Source organism: Myotis nattereri, assembly GCF_964212035.1.
Source record: "Myotis nattereri genome assembly, chromosome: Y".
Taxonomy (NCBI): domain Eukaryota; kingdom Metazoa; phylum Chordata; class Mammalia; order Chiroptera; family Vespertilionidae; genus Myotis; species Myotis nattereri.
The window spans coordinates 35,448,538-35,454,772 of record NC_138094.1 but is presented as its reverse complement, the minus strand read 5'-3'; the positions used below and the strand labels follow the sequence as shown (position 1 = coordinate 35,454,772).

The window sequence follows — 6,235 nt, the reverse complement described above, 5'->3', positions numbered from 1 at the left end:
ACTGCCAGGTTAGGTCTGACACCTCCTGAGGGATGTAGCAGTGCACGAAATGGCAGGCAGCCGGGCAGGAGCCCAAGCTGGAGCCAGGTGCTGTGTTCCCGCTCATCCAGGCCCCACTCCACCTGCCACCACTGGTTCGTAGCCTTGTCACATAGGCAGCAGAGGCTCTTGCTGTCACAGCTGCACTTTCCAGCCTTTAGCCCGGCTTCTGGCTGAGTGATGCTCTCGCTGTGGGAGAGCCTTGACCACCTGGGGGAAGCTCCTGTGTTGAGCGTCTGCGTCCTGGTGGTCGGTGTGCATCGTACCAACCACTCATAATGTCGCTTATGCTTTTATATATATATATATATATATATATATATATATATATATATATATATACTAGAGGCCCGGTGCACAAAAATCTGTGCACTCAGGTGGGTCCCTCAGCCCGCCCTGTGCCCTCTCGCAATCTGGGGCCCCTTGAGGGCCCCTTCCCCTGGCTGCTGGCACCAGTTTTCCTTCGGCGCCTGGAACCCAGGCCTTCCCTCTTCGCCAGGAGGGGCGCGCACAGTGGGCTAGGGACTTAGCTCTTTTAAAAATACTTCTGAATGTTTGGTAAATAACCCTGTAGGAATCTCCTTTCTGAAACATGTTGGTTGTTAAGGGCTGATTTGGGTAATCAACAAAATGTATGTTAGAATCCTAATCTCCAGAACCTCAGAATGTACCTGTGTATAGAGATAAGATCTTTAAAGAGGGGATTAGATTAAATTGAGGCAGTTCTAGTGGGACCCTTAGCCCATCTCACTGAAGTCCTTATAAGAAGAGGAATGTTGGGGCCCTGCCTCAGTAGGTCCGGGGGTTCCCAAAGGTGTGGATGGAGTCGACGACGAAGGAATGACACAGAGGCAGCATTCAGGTGATCATCATATCCAGGTTCTCTTTTTATTGTCCTGTTACATCTATATTTATACTATTTGATCCTAAAAGCATGCCTCTATAAGCTTTTTTTTGCCAAGGAGAGCATGGGGTCTGTTTATTGGGGGGTCAGTCAAAGGGGGAGCTGGCTAGGGTGGGGTAGGGCAGCTACTTGTCTGGCCCCCAGAAACCCAACTTGTGTCCAAAGCCTCGACCGCTTTGAAGCCAAAGTCTTCCTCCACCTTTATCTGCATGGGGGCCAGCTCCAGAGACAGCGGGACTCACGCCTGGCCCCCTTCCGGTGGCACTCGCCGCCTCTTCCAACCCCTGGGCCCCTCGCCAGGGGCCAGGCTGCTGGCTTCTGCAGGCGCTGGCGTCCTCCTGGGCGGGGACAGCCCCTCTTTCTCTGGAGGCTGGTTCTCAGCGTTGCCTGGGGTGGGGGCATCTGTGCCCTGGCTGCCCTCATCCTCCAGTAAGATGGTGAACTGGCTGGCCCAGTAGTTGTCACCGTAGGAGTCCAGCACCTTCATGAGGAACCTCCTCTCCTGCTGGAGTCTCCATGTTATCCTCTATATCTGATGGAGCCTGTTCAGGACCCACTCCTTCGCCTGCTCAATCTCCCTGCAGCGCCTGGTACTTCCTGCGATTAAGTTCCCTTTGGCGCCGCTGTTGCCAGCCTCAGGCTGCCTCCTCCTCTTCCTCTAGCTCCTGGAGGCTGGAGCTGCCCAGACCCCCAGACAGGAACTCCACTTCGGTCTCAAGCTCGCTCTCCAGGATGTGACCACCTTCAGCGGAGGAAGCGCCAGCTCCCAGCCAGGAGGTGCTGAGAACTCCTCAAAGCCCACGGCTGCCATGGACCCCTCTCTCTGCTCCAGCTCCATTTCTCCCTGGCTCCAGGCGCAGAACTTCCAACCTTGCAAGCCTCTAGTTTAAAGTGGCTTGCAAAACTACAGCCCATTGGATTTCACAGCCAGGCACCCAGGCCCGGCTGCTAAGCCTCCTGTGAGTTGTAGTTCTCTATTTCCAGCTTGCCTCCCTGCCCCACCCCCACCCCAGTCCCAACTGAAAGGCCCTGCTGGCTGGACTAACCCTGTGGCCAGGCATCTGAGTCACCTCGGGTCTTTATTCCTGCCCCGACACCACGCCATCTGGCCATGGAGACTCTCCTCTTGGGAGGCCCCTGGGTCTCCTTCTGGGTCTCCTTCTCGGGCCTGGCTGCATCGCCCCCGAACCGGATGGCGTGCCCCAGCTGCTACACAGCCCCGGGCCCTGGGTCTCCTCAGCCTGGGCACCGGATCGTGTGCCCCAGCTGCAACGCAGCTCTGGGTCCTGGGTCTCCTCAGCCTGGGCACCGGATTTCTGACCCAGCAGCGATGCAGCCCCAGCACCTGGGTCGCCTTCTGGGTCTCTTGCTGGGGACTGGCTGCTTCGCCCCTGGGGTCCAAATGGTGTCCCCAGGCAGCTATGCAGCCTGGCCTCTGGCCCCGCCTCTGGGTGTTCTCCCATCACTGGTGATCAGTGATCTGAGAAGCCACGCTGGGCAGGGAAGAGGCAGACATCTGCCTGTTCCCTGCCCCACCCAGCTTCTCCGATTACTGGCCCAGGGCCAGCAAAGGTGGCCAGGTCCTCCTATCACAGAAGCCAGCAAAGGCAGCCTGGCTTCTCTGAGCAAAAGCAGCTCGGTTCTCTGGCTCTTGGCTGCCACTGGGTTTCCAATTGCAGTCAGGGCAGGCGGCTTCTTCCCTCCTTCCCCTTTCGCCTCCTAGCATTGCACCTATGTATGCAAATTAACTGCCATCTTTGTTGGCAGTTAACCTCCAACTTGGCTGGCAGTTAATTTGCATATCGCCCTGATTAGCCAATGGGAAGGGTAGCGGTCGTACGCCAATTACCATATTTCTCTTTTATTAGATAGGATAGATATGTGCGACCAATTTGGCATGTCCTGCCCAATAGAATATTACCATTCACGGATGATATCTTGCCACTATTAGAATACCAGTGGCCAGGTGCATGGATTCGTGCATGTTGAAAGGAAATTAATTAGAAGAAATACCATAATACTGCTATTTGCCCTTTCTCTATAATAGCAGTGTCAATCAAATGCAGATTGACAATGACAAATTGAAACACACTCATGCAATTGGCGCCAGTAAGAGCTTCATATGTATCACACATGCACGAGTCAACTTAGCCATATAAATATATATATATATATATATATATATATATATATATATGGAATAAACTTGCTTAATTAGACCTGCAATCAGATTTAGCTAAACTTTTTTCAAGCCATTGAATCACCTTAACTTCTCCTCCAGGTAATTGTCAGCAACACAGCAGTAAATATCAACACAAAGCACATTATTATTGTAGTTCATGTGGGGAGAACAACGGCTAAAATATTTAACTGAAGCAATGTTTGACTTTATTCTGCACAGTGAGAAAACCTGAAGTCATTTTCAAGTTCCACCATTTCTTCCTTCTTTTCAGTCAGGTCAAGTTTCTAAGCTTGCAAAATCTCGGTTTTCAGGCTAATAATAGGATACCTCTGAGTCTACCAACTATCTACACCAGAGCTTTGAGTAAGTGGCAGGGCTTCGCAGGGTGACGCCCACTGCCCCATCTGTGATTAGAGGAGGCTTTTGTGGAGCCCACCCAGAAACAGCAGGCTGGGCCTGGCTAGGTGCCTTCTGTACCACATGCTCACATGACCAGCGCCTGTGCATGAGCCCCCTGTGCCCCCACTCAGCACATCAGGGCCTGGTTGCATGCACCAGTGAGCAAGCACCTTGCCTGGACTCAGCAGGCTCTGCACCACCTGCTCCTTCACAGCACCAGTCTCAGAGCCAGGGGGCATCCAGAGTCAGGCTGTGTTGGGAGACTGAGGGGCTCCTGGGGGCAGCGCGCTTCCTCTCAGTTCCACTAGGGGGCCTTCAGCTGCAGGGCGCCTGAGGATTCACAGGGCTCCCCAGGGCCATTGCACCAGGAAGGACAGGGCAAGCAGGATCATCCAGGAGGCTTTTAGCTTCACCTCGGTGCAGGAAAGTGGTGATACCCAGGACACAAGGGCACAGGAGGTTCAGAGGGCAGCTTTGGGGCTGGAGTGGGAGGACTTCATGCAGGTGGGGGAGGCTGTGATCCTGGAGCTGAGGTTGGACACAGGCCAGGATGTTGGGCTTGATCTTGAGTGCGGGAGAGGGGAGGACTGGGTGGCTGCAGAGCAGTGTGTGCAGGGAGAGGAGAGTGAGGTGCAGCAGGGAACCCAGAGTGAGGAGCAAGGGGAAGACAAGGAGGGCCTGGGGGAGGAGTTGCAGGCACAGGCTCAGTTTATCCTGTGGACAGAGGGCCTTCTGCAGGTGGTGCCATGGCAGGCCAAGTGGGCAGGTGAGGAGGTTTTCCCAGATCTGCAGGTGGGGAGGCAGGAGGAGGTGGTGAGTAAAGAGCTGAGGCTGGAGGCACAGGATCCAGGTGACCCGCAAGGGAGTGACCACCAGGAGGAGGGGTGGATGGAGGAGCAATTAATTGCAGTAGAGCAGTTTTTCCTGCAGGGGGAGTGGAGGGCACCATGAAGGGAGTGGAACAGGTGGGAGAGGTGGAGCCTCAGTCCAAGGCCAAAGCAAAGCCAGAAGAAGAGCAGCCAGTGCAGCAGGAGGAGGCCCAGTCAGGGCCCAGGGCCAAGTTCACCTGGTCCCCTCTGGAGGTGCTCCAGTTTCTCCAATTGGAGATGGAGCCCATGAACGAGCAAGCCAGCAGGGCCTTCTCTCGGCTCAGGTGCAGGACTCGGCAGAGGCTCAAGCCCTATTTCAAACGGAGAAGCCTCAATATCCGGTGCATCCCTGGGTTCTGGCTCACAGCTGTATCCTTGAGGGTAGAGGAGCAGGATCACAAGGAACATGGGACAGTGCAGGAGAACCGTGTAAGCGGGGATGGTTCCCATAGAAAAGAACATTGAGGACAATCTAGGGGCAGTGCGCCCCGGTCTGGCCCAGGATCCTGGAGACACCCTCTGTCTTGTACAGGCACCATAGAAGCATTACCAGGGTGTCCAGGGGCAGAGCTCCAACGCAGAGGCACGCATACACCAGGGGCTGATGCCCACAGACAGGGCTGTGTTGCACGGGCTGTTCTGGGACTAACTAATGCTGCCTTACAGGCCGTCTCTATGTCCAGTTCCTCAGTCAGAAGCATTAATGTGTGATGTGTAACCTGTCAAGCCCCCAGCACAAAGCAGTCCGGTGGGCATCAGGGTCTGTCAGGAAACAGAGTGGTGCTGTGCCCCTTTCTGCCCTTGATGGAGAAGGAGTGGCCTTAAGGGAAGGAGAGGCCAGGCCAGGCTGCTCTTTCTAGCTGGTCCATGCCCAGCTCCCAAGGTGCAGGTTGCTTGACCCACAGCAGTTTGTCAACCACCCAGAGTTGTCGGCAATGATCAGGGTCCAAGGTGAAAACATCCTTGGTCACATGATCAATTTGAAGGTCAGTCTACCTGCTCCAGGGAGTGGTGGAGGGCAGGTGGGTAAGTGGCCTGTCCCTGAAAACAGCTACAGGCTGGAGCCCTGGGCAGCGATTTCACTCCCTGGATCCACTTTCCTTCTGCAGGTGAGGGAAGTCAGGCATCCCTGGGGTTGCTGCACCATTAGCCTGTACTTCTGCAGCAACCCCTACTTCCGCAACCATGTGATTGTGAAGAAGTATCTCATCACTCTCACAAGTAACAGGAGGCTCCCTGTATGGGCGTCAGCTGGTGGTGGGCAGGGATGGAAGGCCATGTGCCCAGCTTCACATACCCCTCTCCTGCAGGATACAGGGTGTCCAGTGCCACTCCGATTCAGTGGTTCCAGCATTGTGAATGAGAAGCCTACAGCCACAGGCTCCAGGACAACAGCGCCAGCTTCTTCTACTGGTTCTCTGACAACAGCGTGGCAGGATCTGGCAGGATTGCTGAGGTTGGATGTCACTGGCCATGCCAGCATGCAGCTTCCTGTGTCCACCTGCTGCTTGCAATTCTATTCAGGTCCCTATGGTCTCCTGTTTGCCCTACCAGATCATCAGCAAGGACCTGTGGCTCAATCCCCTGGAGAACTATGAGAGGAAGATGGTCCCCAGAGTGGACAGGGCGGGTGAGGAGGGGCTGCCTGGGCTCTCCCCTGGTGTGCTGCCAGGTTCCTGGGCCATTACTTTTCTCTCACAGGGACACCTGGATGCTGGGAAGGATACAGCCTGTGACCCCCGGACCTCAGGGTGTGTGCCTGAGACAGGAACTACCAGCACAACAAGTGCAGTGCAATTCCAGATCAGGCAGGGGGGCTTAGGCAGGGGGAGAGAGTGTGCA

General features: G+C 55.1%; 1 pseudogene across 1 annotated transcript; it reads right to left on the bottom strand.

Moving 5' to 3' along the window:
* Positions 1–1,029: 1,029 nt before the first annotated feature.
* On the bottom strand, positions 1,030–1,781 carry LOC308512212 (TCF3 fusion partner-like; annotated as a pseudogene). The gene has a single exon. The product of its transcript is annotated as a TCF3 fusion partner-like (transcript).
* Between the last annotated feature and the right edge of the window lie 4,454 nt (positions 1,782–6,235).